The 12,636-nt window shown below is 41.6% G+C and overlaps 1 protein-coding gene across 1 annotated transcript in view; it reads right to left on the minus strand.

Annotated features, from left to right (window-relative positions):
* Window positions 1–12,636, minus strand: part of EXT1 (exostosin glycosyltransferase 1) — a 288,070-nt gene that overhangs the window by 85,789 nt on the left and 189,645 nt on the right. The gene's annotated exons all lie outside the window — the stretch shown is intronic.

Genomic DNA, 12,636 nt, shown 5'->3' on the forward strand with positions numbered 1-12,636 from the left:
CTCCGCTCACCCCCACCTTGAATTTCTTTTTAAGGAATACAGGAGAAACACGTCCCCACTGGTAATGCAGTTAAAGTGACTATGAGTTACTTATGCCACATCCTTTCCACCTCGTCCAGGGCCCCGTTTCAAAGCAGAGAATGGACAGTATCTGTGTCTCTTCCCAAGACCACCACCTCTGTCCCTTGTAGTTAGAGATGCCTTGGCTGATCCTGATGGTGGCAGGTTAAATAAAATGTAAGAAACAGACTCCCAATGATGCTGCCTCCTTTATCACAATGTCCAGTTTAATCCTGGCACTGTATCTGGGGATAAGGAGAGGGCAGCAAAAGAAAATGACAGGAAGTGATAAAGGAGCTAAAAATAAGCGTGGAGATGTGGAGATGTGAATTTCACTGACTATAAACAGGCTGAATGGATAGAGGATCAACCAGAGAAAACAAGGTCTGTAAGCTCCGTGGCCTTGCTGCATCAAATTGGCCAAACCTCTGGATGGGTGAACTAATCCACTGTCAATGGGAAATCTTAGATGACATGATCAAAATGGTTGTAAACCAAGAAAGGCTGTGAAGTTACAGAGACTGATTTGATAACATCCTAGCTTGCTTGGGCTCAGCTCTAATAGAGTCTACATGGGGGTTTATCTGTGACTTGGGAAAAGCACTCTATAGTCCAAAAATATCCGAAAGTGTCGACAGACACAAAGCAGTCACGATGACAAGAGTTATAAAAGGCTCCCATGTTTTGCTTAACAAATATCGTAAGAACGGCTATCATTCATTGAGCACCCACCTTGGCCAGACACTGGGCCAGGGCAGAAAGAATGAAGATAATCTGACTGGCAAGGCAAATGCAATCATATTATAAAATACAGCAGGCCCAGCAGAGTCCACTCTCAGCCAGAATCATAAGTAGTTTCAAGCACTCCAAAATCAAACAGTAAACAACTTCACGCAAGACTAAAGGGAAGTCATTAAGACCCATCCAGGTCTAAGTGTTATATGAAAATGTTCATGTCGTTAATTACCTTCCAATCATAATGCAAATTATGGAAAATAATGAGAATGTTTACCCACCAAACTAATAGGAGCTGGTATTTCAACGCCGGCCGGAATAACCCAGGCAAGAAGAAATCTTATTCTCTGACATCTGACTGGCTTTACTTTTTCCTTCCTTTCCTGCTGACCCACTTCAAAGGTTTCACACTGGAAACACTAATCACATCCTTGTCTGCTGGAGTCAGCCACACTCCTTTTGCTTCCTGCCCAGTGCCTCCATTCACACCCAAAGTGATGCTCAGTACCTGGGCACTCATGCCTTCAGGAGATCACAGGCACATCCCAAAACATAGCCTTTTACTTCTTTCTACACTGGCCTCCCCGTCTTAAAGATTGCATGGGTTTGTAAAAGACATATATGAGGGGCGCCTGGGTGGCTCAGTTGGTTAAGTGTCTGACTACTGATTTCGGCTCAGGTCGTGATCTCACAGTTGGTGGGGTCAAGCCCTGCATGGGCTTGGAGCATGGAGCCTGCTTAAAATTCTCTCTCTCCCTCTCCCTCTGCCCCTCCCTACCAGACACATGCGTACACACTCTCTCAAAAAAGAAAGACATAAATGGGCACTTACGGAAAGTAGTAAGATTTTAAAATGTGACGGTTACATATTTATATTTTATATGGAACATTGCTAGAATTGATGACATGTGTTGGGTTTTATTTCTCCTCACATAGAAAATACAGATTTCAAGGGTATAAACTTCGAAAATTGTGTTCGTGCAGACGTATGCATGAATATATGTATACATGAGCACACAATCAGTAAGAGTTTACATTTTTTCAAACATTTTTTTAATGTTTACTTTTGAGAGAGAGAGAGAGAGAGAGACAGCATGAGCAGGGGAAGGGCAGAGAGAGGGAGACACAGAGTCCAAAGCAGGTCCAGGCTCTGAGCTGTCAGCACAGAGCCCAATGTGGGGCTGTAACTCACAAACTGCAAGTTCATGACCTGAGCCGAAGTCAGACGCTTAACCCACTGAGCCTCCCAAGCACCCAAGAGTTTATATTTTTTAAAAACCTGTATCCCCAAACCTCACAGATTATAATGCAAATAATCAACCCCGTATTTTATTATAGTGCAAATGATCATAAACATAACAACTCTCTCATGCATGCTTTGGTGCAAAAATTCAGATTCAGAGGAGTTAAAAGTCGGCCAAAAGAACATTAAAAAAACACCGGCGATATGGGAGGGAGCATATGTGGAGCAAAAAGAGAAAACCAGCTGGTTAGCTGGCCTTTTAAAAGCTATCTGGGAATTAGGCTCAAGGCCATTAATCCTACAGTTTTCACTCCTCTGCCAACTCACTGCTTATATTACCAAGCCATCATCCAGATTAAAAACGGGTTTCCATAAGGTTCCTGCCTCCCCAGGAACCCTCCACTTTACCCTCCCCACCTGCTGCCCCCTCAACATAGCAGCAGAGTGGAATCTAAAAGAAAAATATTAAAATCAAATGAGGCTTTAGGGATTTGGGGAAGTGGACAGAGAGCGGGTTCTTATCTCGGCTTTAGCACAGTATTGCTTCTTCAAAGTCTTCTTAATTACATTTAGAGAGAACAGGGCACAGAATAGCTGCCTTCTAAACTCACTGCCCTTAAACAAAGGGTTCACTTTTGCAGGTTTTGTCCCCAAGGGAAATGGTGAACTTTTGTGCTGAAGTTCTTTCACTGGCCTCAACCCACTTAGCTCCCATCCCCGTCATCATCTCCTCCTCCCCATTGAGTGCCCCTACTTGCCAGTTATCTGTCCACAGAATTTCTCTGCTGTGCGACTACATTACATTTTTCAACTGGAAAGAATACAAGGCTAATAGGCTGTTGTTTCTACGATGCCAAAGCAGCAGCTAGTCAAAAATTGGCTAATTCAACCAGAACCAGTTGTTCTCGCCATTCAGGACAAAAGTAGCTGCCTGTGGCTTTTTTACCTGTAATGTAGAGCATGTTGACTCCCCTCCCCCCATATATAAATGAGAATATTAAACTGTATCCAGCAGGGCACAGAGCATACACATCACCCATCTAAGCGGAAGTGATTTCAAAAGTGGCTGGTCATCTCGTATTGGGGGCATGGCATTCTTAACTCTAAGGGCCCAACTAAAGGTCTGACTGCTTTCCCCAAGGAACGGAAGCTCCAGGTTCACCTTTGCTGTGGGCCTACTATGTGCCAGAATCCAATGCCAGGCACTATTCAAATACGTCGATGAACACTTGTAACAATCTGTAAAGTCATACTGGTTAAGAACCTGAGCTCTAGATCGAAAGCCCACCTTGGTTTCAATCACACTTCATCACTTTCTAAGAGTGCCATCTTGGCTGGTCAGCTGGCATTTTTAAGCCTCTAAGTTTGCTCCTCTTTGAATGTAAGAACCTACCTTATAAGGTGGCTATAAGAATAATATTGAGCACAAGACTTGGCACATAGGAAGTGCTTCCTAAGTGGCTCTTGTTATTATTTTAATAGCCATTTTATAGGTGCAAAGTAAAGTCGTTTGTCCGGGACGCAAATCCAGGAATGCGCTCCTAATCTGACTTGACTCCAAAGCGTGTGTGCTTTTTCTACGACACCCTATTATCTCCATATTCTGGGGAGAAATACCAAGGATGCAGGTGCCTAGGGCTCTATTACAATCCAACCTTCAAATTAGCCAGGAATGATCTCAGGGTCCATAATCCCATACTGGAGTCTCGACGATTTCCTTCATCTCAGAAGGAACGTGTGGTGAGTTGCTTCTTCAAAGGAAACGCTTCCCTATGGGACCCCAGGCACACTGTCCCAGATGTGGCTATCATGAAGGCATTCTGAAGATTCACTCTTTTTCCTAGCATCAATCTTGCAAGTGCGGTGGAATATGAGGTTGGGACTTTTAGCCATGGAAATGCTGAATGAGACAGAGGTGGCTCAGAGATGTAGTCTGTTTAATGGCATCACGATGTCCTCACATTTTCAAGTGTGATTTTAATCACACCTTTTTGATTCAGCTATTGTTAAATTATACCTCTGTGACAAGCTGACTTCTAACCTCCCCCACTGCCACCTCTGCAGGTTTTGTGAAATGTGTGAACAGCTGAGGGCCACATGAAGCTTTGTAAGTCATAACGGTAAACATCCTAAAAAGCACACTAATGGCCTTTCCAGGCAGAGCTGGATAGAAGGGAGGAAAACAAAACAAAACAAAACCCAGACAAATGCAAGCATGGATTCCAATTCTGTTTGTTATCTTGCAGCAATTTATTTATGGTAGATGGTTTTAACATTACCTACTAAACTCAGTCCGCAGAAGAGAAATAAAAATGAATGAACACGACTCTCCCAAGCTCAGAAAATGATACCAATCAGGTCAGTAAACAGTCAGAAAACTACAGTTTTGTGAATTCCTGATTTGTTTTGATTCAAAAAAAACCAAAAAAAACAACAACAAAAAAAACAGCCCCACACGCTTTCTTTCTCTAATCTCCAAATCTGTAGGTGGAGGAAAAATAAAGTCATTGACAATAAAGTGTTCACGATTTCAAAAGTACATATATGCAATTTGAGTAAAAGGCCATTTACTCTCTTTTTTGAATACATTTATTCCATACTGATAAACACACATTACACAGGAGAGAAGACTGTCTTCAGAATAGGCATTTACTAGGATTAAATTTACATCCTCTGTCTAAACACACACACACACACACACACACACACACACAAAAAAAAATACACAAATACACATACTTTAAACCGAGTGGAACGTGTTGCCCTCACATTTGCAAAGACTAATAAGGCAAGTTTTTTAAAGAACAGTTTTACGACTTTTGAAGCTAGTACAAATATAATTTTCTAATACCAGCTTTAAGGACTTGGAAAACATAATAGAAAAGTGACCTATTTTTTAAAATATTTATTTTTGAGAGAGAGAGAGAGAGAGAGAGAGAGAGAGAGAGAGAGAGAGAGAGAGAAAGACACAGAGTATCAGTGGGGGAGGGGCAGAGAGAGAGGGAGACATAGAACCCGAAGCAGGCTCTAGGCTCTGAGCTGTCAGCACAGAGCCCGACGTGGGGCTCGAACCCATGAACCGGAAGATCATGACCTGAGCCAAAGTCGGACGCTTAACGGAGTGAGCCAACCACGTGCCCCAAAAAGTGACCGATTTTAACGACAAAGCATTCATAACATATCTTCTCATACTTAAAAGCTGGCTCAGTCTCAGCCTACCGCCTACCGCCGGAAAGGAGAGAAATCTGGGTGTATAAATAATTAGGCAATCGCAAAATGAGTCTGCAGTTGCTCTGAGATGAGCCTGCTGACAGAGTCACAATGACAGCTTGCTAACATGTTCACAGGACATCAGCTTCTCTTAAAAGTTGCTTTTGAAAGGATCAGCTGGGTTCCTACTGGGTTAAAACACAAACATTCTGAGACAGCTTGTGTTCAACAGCTACATAAATCTATTAATCCAATCTGGAGGGAAGGGGGAGACCAAAGATTATGTTTCAGAGGCAATATACGCCTGTGTTTCGAAGGAGCAGCAAGATAAATGCAACCAACATAAAATCAAAGCTTATCAGCTGTTGGGGTTTTGTAGTTGGTGCCACCTTTTGGGGCTGGAGAAGCAGGAAAGTATATATCTGAGGAAAATGGTTCTCTAGATGTGGCAATTTGTGCAAAGGATGGTCTGAGTCAAAATATCTTCCCTTGCACTCCATGCGTGCTCAGAAGTGTTAGTCTAAATCCAAACTGGAGTTAGGACAGGTATGGAGCTCTCTAATGCACTGGTGAGGTTTAGATCAACCAGCACAATGGATGGAGATCACTTCATCCGAGGTGCTGGGCTGAGAGGGAGATTCACCAAGATGGTTACCAGGAAGATCCTTGCCTTTGTGGGGCTTGAGTCTTGTGGGGTAAGCCAACATGTAAACAGTTCACTTCTACACCGTGTGGCGGGTGCTTTGACAGAAGTTCCATGGGAGCATGGCAAGGACAGAGGCCCACCTGGAGGTGAGGAAAGACGCCAGAAGTGACATCTGAGTTGAGTGTGGTCTCCAGGCACTCAGCTAAGCAGGACAATAATGCTAAGGCCACGTGAACACGGTCATTCCTCACAGACATGGAATTTTATAAATGTTACATGCTTCTCATATAGAAAATGTGAGGAAGCTCTTCTATTTTTAAAAGGAGGCTGAAAACAATTGTACCGTATTCTTTGTGTCTGGCAGAGAATACCTACACATGGTTGCTTACGGAGTTCATCCCAGGTCAAGATTCAGAATGGCTGGCTACACGGCTGATGGTGGGTGTTCACTTCCAGTCTCTTCAGGAGCAGAAATGTGTTCTAACCCGAATCACTCCCGTTACTGACAAATAGGGGAAAACTACCACATATTGCTCAGCTGCAGATGCCATGGTGAGTGAACTCAACTCCGTTGGCTTGGAAGCAGCAGAAGCCTAGAATTAGCTGGAGACCCAACCTCCACAACGCAGTGTACTGTCTCTAAGCCCGGGATCCCACAACCTTTGTGTGATTCGCTTTTAGTAGCAATAGATTCGATGGCTCCTGGAACTAGGGGTAAAGGCAAGATGAAGAAAAGGGAAAGTTGATATCAGTAAACTAGTAGCTACCATTACTGGCAGTTACTTTTCCTCAAGTCCTCGTTACTTTTGGAAGTAGATAATACCACTCCTGGAATTACAGATGAAGTTCAGAGGCTAAGTAACATGCCCAAGGACATACAGTTAATGAGCGGAACATCCATGGTTCAAGCATGGGTCTGCCTGATCTGAAAGCCTACTGTACCATTAAAAACATTTTCTGAGGGGCTCCCGGGTGGCTCAGTCGGTTAAGCATCCGACTTCAGCTCAGGTCACGATCTCACAGTTCTTGGGTTCGAGCCACAGCTTGGGTTTGAGCTGTGCTGACAACTCAGAGCCTGGAGCCTGCTTCAGATTCTGTGTCTCCCTCTCCTTCTGCCCCTATCCTGCTCGCTCTCTCTCTCTCTCTTTCTCTCTCTCTCTCTCTCAAAAGGAATAAATATTGAAAATTTTTTTTTCTGATTCCTACTGAGATAGAAACTGTGTGGCCTCTGCAAAGAGTTAGTCCTATACAGAAACAGAGGACCCCGTAAGAAGTCCCAGTGAAGCCAGAATTCTGATCTGCCAGAAATGAGATCCAGTAGTGTTGAGTCCAGCATTTTCCAAGGCACTACTTGGCAAGATCAGAGCATTTTACGATACTTGGCCAAGCCCTGTTATGATAATTAGCCACCCAGCACTTACAGGGCTTGCCAGCCAAACACAGTGGCATAGCAAAACATATAAAGAACATAACACCATGCCCTGCGACAGCCTCCGGTAACCCTGTGCAAAGCAGGTAAGGGAGGCGCTCCTGAGGTTGAAACAATATATGACATATCTTCTCCCACTCACTTTTCCCTCTCTCCTCTGTTAAGCCCAAGGAGGAGCTCAGGTTCTTGATTTAGCTCACAGACCCTTAAATAGAATCCTTGTCACTGTCAGAAACAGGGATATTACCATTCAATAATCTGGGCATAAGAAATGTCTTTCTTCACTAAGGTCTTCCTTGGTTTTCCCATCAAATCTCTAGCTTTATAAAGGGAGCTGTTTGTTTTCATTCCACCAATGAGAACTATAAACCAGGATCTGCGTATATCACCGCACCACTGAACTATACAATCTTCAGTGTCAAATCGTTCATCCATTCACTCCGTTAAGGGTATTTAAGTCCTTAATACACACACGCCACCGTGTGTGTCTACAACTACGCCAAGCACAAAGGAAGAGTAAGGCCATGTATCCTTCCTTGTGGTATTTGCCTATTTGGGGGGTGTTTTATTAAGTTCGGCTCTATTTGAAGGCTCAAACTAAGAAGAAGAAGCAGGAAGTTGCCAAGGCAAAAACTCTAATACTCCAGAAGCTATTAAGGAAAGGAACAGGGGGAAGGACAGGGGTGTTCATTTAGCTCCATGGATTCCCCAGACGTCCACAGAACACACTTCATGGAGGAGTCAGAACTCCCCGATGAGTGATAGGAGGAAAGAAAAGACTCATTTTCCACTTTAAAAACTCTGTTTCTTATGAATATATTATAGCGTTTTATAAATTTCCAAAGCATCAGATCACTCAGATTAGAATGGACTCTTAAAAAACACAAAACGTTTAAAGATTTACCACGGATTCAACTAAACATGAAGCAAAATGGCATTCCTGAAAGGACGTGGACAGTATTAAAAATTACTATCTCTGATGGCCTGTACGGAAACTCCCATTTCCTCCATGCAGAGACCCTTGCTTGCACATAGAAGTTAGTCTTACAACTTGACAGAGTCTTTACCAAAATATCAAACTGTATGGTGCCTACAGCCAAGAATCTAAGGGCAATAGGCTCAATCCCAACGGTTAGTATTCCTGTATTTGCAAAGACATGAGAAAGAACTAGAAATAATAGACTCTCAGCCCACAAAACTCAATCTGTGAGATTGTTCTAATGATAGAAGGTGGAAACAATCACGTCCTCAGATGCCCCTCTTTTGAACTTTATTTGTATCAATTCAAAGGGCATGTAAAATATTTCCTGGGTTACTCAAGGGACAGTAATTGAACTCAAGTTCTTAAAATTTGTTTTTTTAATTAACTAGAAGGCAAAGAGATCAGATTTATCTCTTGCTGGTATCTCCTTAGGAACTTCTAGTTCTGCTAAGAAAGTCAGTTGCAACAGCTTTAAGACAACAGTGTTAGTAAACAAGGCTGTAAAGACCAGCTTCTACAGAGATCTGGAAATGTGAGAACAGCTCCTTAAAATACGGGACTTAGTCTTATTTCCAGGACTGCAATTATCTGGAATCAGAGTTCTTATTCTAAAAAAGAAAGGGAAGAAACAAAACAGGTCCTATAACAAACCTGGTGTCTATGCTCTTCTTCTTGAGTTTTATTCTTAAGCGAGCAAACTTATGTTTAGCAAAGTGTGAAGGTAAAAGCAGGCAGCTATGGTGTATTTTAAAGAAAAATGGAGGAATGTAAGGAAATTTACCATTTACGAGGTAGTTTATAACTTTGCACAAGTCACTTAAGCTCTTTGAACTTCCGTTTCTTTGTATGGGCATATTTATGAAGAATATATAGCCATTTCACAGCTATATTCTTTAATATATTCCAAGTATATGATAAATGTTAGTAGAATGTGACTTGAAGTAGAATTAAATCAGCACTCATGATTTCTGTTACTTGTCATATTCATTCTCTATTAAGTGATTCCCAGACAAGGGGTACCTCAGGGCACTGTCCCCTCCGGTCCCTCAGGTAGCTTCATGCAAGTCCTTGGGACAAAGTTCTGAGCTCAAGAAGTCCAAGAGATCACACTTCAGCCTGGAGGAATTAGTGGGAAAAAGGCAGGGAAGAGGGGAATAGGAGAGAAAGAGGAGGAAGGAGGGAGACAAAGAAAGAGAGAGAAAGAAATATACAAAAAAAAAAAAAATTACTCTATGGATTGTCTCCACTCCAAGTGAAATGAAAGTCCATTCCTCTAGGCAGTGGTTACAAAGGGTGTGTTCACTTTGTGAAAACCGGTCAAGTTGTCGACTTCTCATTTGTGGACTTTTTTGCATGAATAGTATGTATGCTTCAATAAAAATGCTTCCTTTAAATGTCTTTCAAAAAGAACTACAAGAACATTCTATCTCTAGCTCTGGGCAAAGGAGAATCTAAATCAAGAAGGCCCATAAATAGACCACCTGATCCAAGTGTACTTAGAAGAATTCCTGTGACAAGACGCCAGAATTCAAGTGCAAGAGATCCAGAGTCAAGTCTAGCTCTTCAAGCTGACCTTGGGCAAGTTAACATTTTGGGGACTTCATTTTCCCTTCTATATAATGAAGCTAATGATAAGTTCCTTAAAGAGACATGTAGGTATGACCAGGCAGTAATTGCCTTCCTGATTCCTACTCTACTCTGAAAAATCCTCACCAGATGACACCAAGTCCTGTCATCTCAATACAGTGCCTAGTATATGGCAAGCAGCTTAATAAATCTTAGCTGCATGGAAGGAGGTGATTGATAGCCCGTTTCTTACCTTCTAGAGACCTATAATCTAGAACACAGTAGCAAGAGGGACTCATAAAAACCATTCATTTCCAAGACCCTCTACCAGCTTGTGGCTCCCCTTTTCTCCCAATCACAAACAATCTCTCCAAAGAGGCTGTTCTCACATTCCTCTGAAAAGACTACCCTTCTTGCTAGCTGCCTTTGCTTACATAAAACCATCTCTCCCTGTGGGAGCAGCTTCCTCTTTGCCATTCCTTAGTGTCGCTGATTCCAGAATTTTCCTAACTCTGGCCTGGTATTTGCTCCCTCCCAATTCCCATGGCAGGTGTCTGCCCATTCTCCACCATTCAATATCTTACCTAATGCTTTCACTTTAACTTTGCGCATCTATTTTCTTCACAGCAAGTAACACATGATAAAGAGCTCGACAAATAATTAGTTTTGATTGACTTAAGTCTTGGAACACTGGTAAGAACCATCTAAATATTGGTTTAGACAAAATCACTACTCAATCTGTCTCATGTAAGAAAAATATATAAACCAGCAATGGCAAAACACATAAGACTGATTCCTGTGGCAGATATAAGTAATGGATTTCTTTCCCAAGGCGCTCGGGAGCCCTTAGAATCCTCAACACAGCAGTCCAGGAAGCCACTACCAAGGGATCTGAGTTGCCATCAGTTGAAATCTATTAATTATCCCCATAAATAAATATCCTCCCAAATGACATCTCTCCAAGACCTTATAACCCCAGAGCACATTTCCAAAATCTTCCCTAATACATGCACCATTTCCTGTGTAAATCCTTACAGCACAAAACATTCATACTTAATATGTCAAACTTCTTACATGGAAATGGTATACCTCAAAACAACCAAAAGATGGTATATACCATGGGCACCTGAAAAATTAATGAAAATACTTTACAGGGAAAACACTTGTCTCCATGGGAAAGAATAGTGTAGGTTTTACATCTATTTTAAGGAGAATGATGATGACACATTAACAGGTATTAGATCTATGAGATCAGAAGACAGAGGTCATGTCATACAGGTCTACTTATCCCACTCCACAAACCCATTCTAAATTATTTGGCTGATATGGAACTGTCATTATTCAAAATTTGAAGAATCCCAACTACAGAAAACACAGATGGCTTGTTTTAACACATCTCCCTCATCCCTTAGTATCATGATGGACCAGACCATGCCGGACCCTACATATTCACCCATCAACAGCCCTGATTTCTAGTAAAAGACATAGCATTCCCCATAGAAGTCCTTCTTGATATCCTTCACCCTACACCCCCTGTTCAAACAATTTTCAGATCAAACAAGGCTGCCTCAGCAAAGCACATGCTTTCACAAAGGCAAGTCAACCAATATCCAGACTGTTGCCCAAACACAAACAGGTGACAATGAATTCTCAAAGTTTTCATAGTTAAGACCATTAGCCCATCTAAGGGTCTGGCAATTTTTACCGTTAAGAATTTTGTTCCCTCCTCGTCTCCATTTTCCAGAGGTTTGGAACACTATAACATGCTTGGTGTAGGGACCTACCAACACAGTCCTGTGCAATCCAGAAAGCCTCTGTCTGTTTCAGGACGAGGCCCGTCTCTGACAGTAAGTGTATTTTCTGCCCATCCTCTGACTTTTGTTGTTAGCGGGAACACCGTTACCTTAAAATAACATTCTGTAATCGCTTACTGCTGAGCACACTGGTGCTTTCAGTACTGACACTTAGAAATGAAAAGCTCTATTAATTATTAACAATGGAAAATGAGATGCTCTGAATGAAAAATAGCCTCTTGCTTTGCTGTTTCTAGTAGCCACTAGTTTTGCCGTATTATGTATGAATTAAGAAAAGCTGCTGTGAGGTTTACTGTCATTTCACATGTCACTTGGTCTTCCTGATCAAATTGACATTTTTTTAAACAAAGGAACTGGTGGGTATTTTTCCACTATTAGGAAGTTCTCACTGTTTTTTTTTTTTTTTTAAGTTCTTACTTTTTAAAGTAACCTAGAAAGTTTGCTGATCAGCCTGTTAGTAAATTCAGGTATTCATATGCCTATAAAACACAACAGCCACATATGGGGTTTGTTTTGTTTGTTTTTAAACACACTTGAGTAGTAAGATAGAGGTGGTTAGAAAACATTTTGGAAAAAGTCAAACACCGACTCCCTCATCATTTGTAACATCGAGAGTCAATCTATCAAGATGGATTACACTTCTCTTGCTCAAATAAGGTCTAAACTTCAAAGAAACAACTCTCTGGCTCATTTTAGCCAACATTACTTTTCCACTAAGTTAGGCAACATTTATTTGACATCCACAAATGAGCCTAGTCTTTTTATACAAAGAAATGTTATCAATGATATAGAATTAAGGAAGATGGTATTTTTTTTCTGCCAAGAGAACTAGGTTCCAAACCTGGAGAGGAAAATAAATGAAACTTAAAACTGCTCTATGTCTCATACAAACCAGTTCCTGAAGATTTCATTTTACAATAGGATCAGACGATTAAAAATTTAGAACCATCC

Source organism: Prionailurus viverrinus, chromosome F2 (assembly GCF_022837055.1).
Source record: "Prionailurus viverrinus isolate Anna chromosome F2, UM_Priviv_1.0, whole genome shotgun sequence".
Taxonomy (NCBI): domain Eukaryota; kingdom Metazoa; phylum Chordata; class Mammalia; order Carnivora; family Felidae; genus Prionailurus; species Prionailurus viverrinus.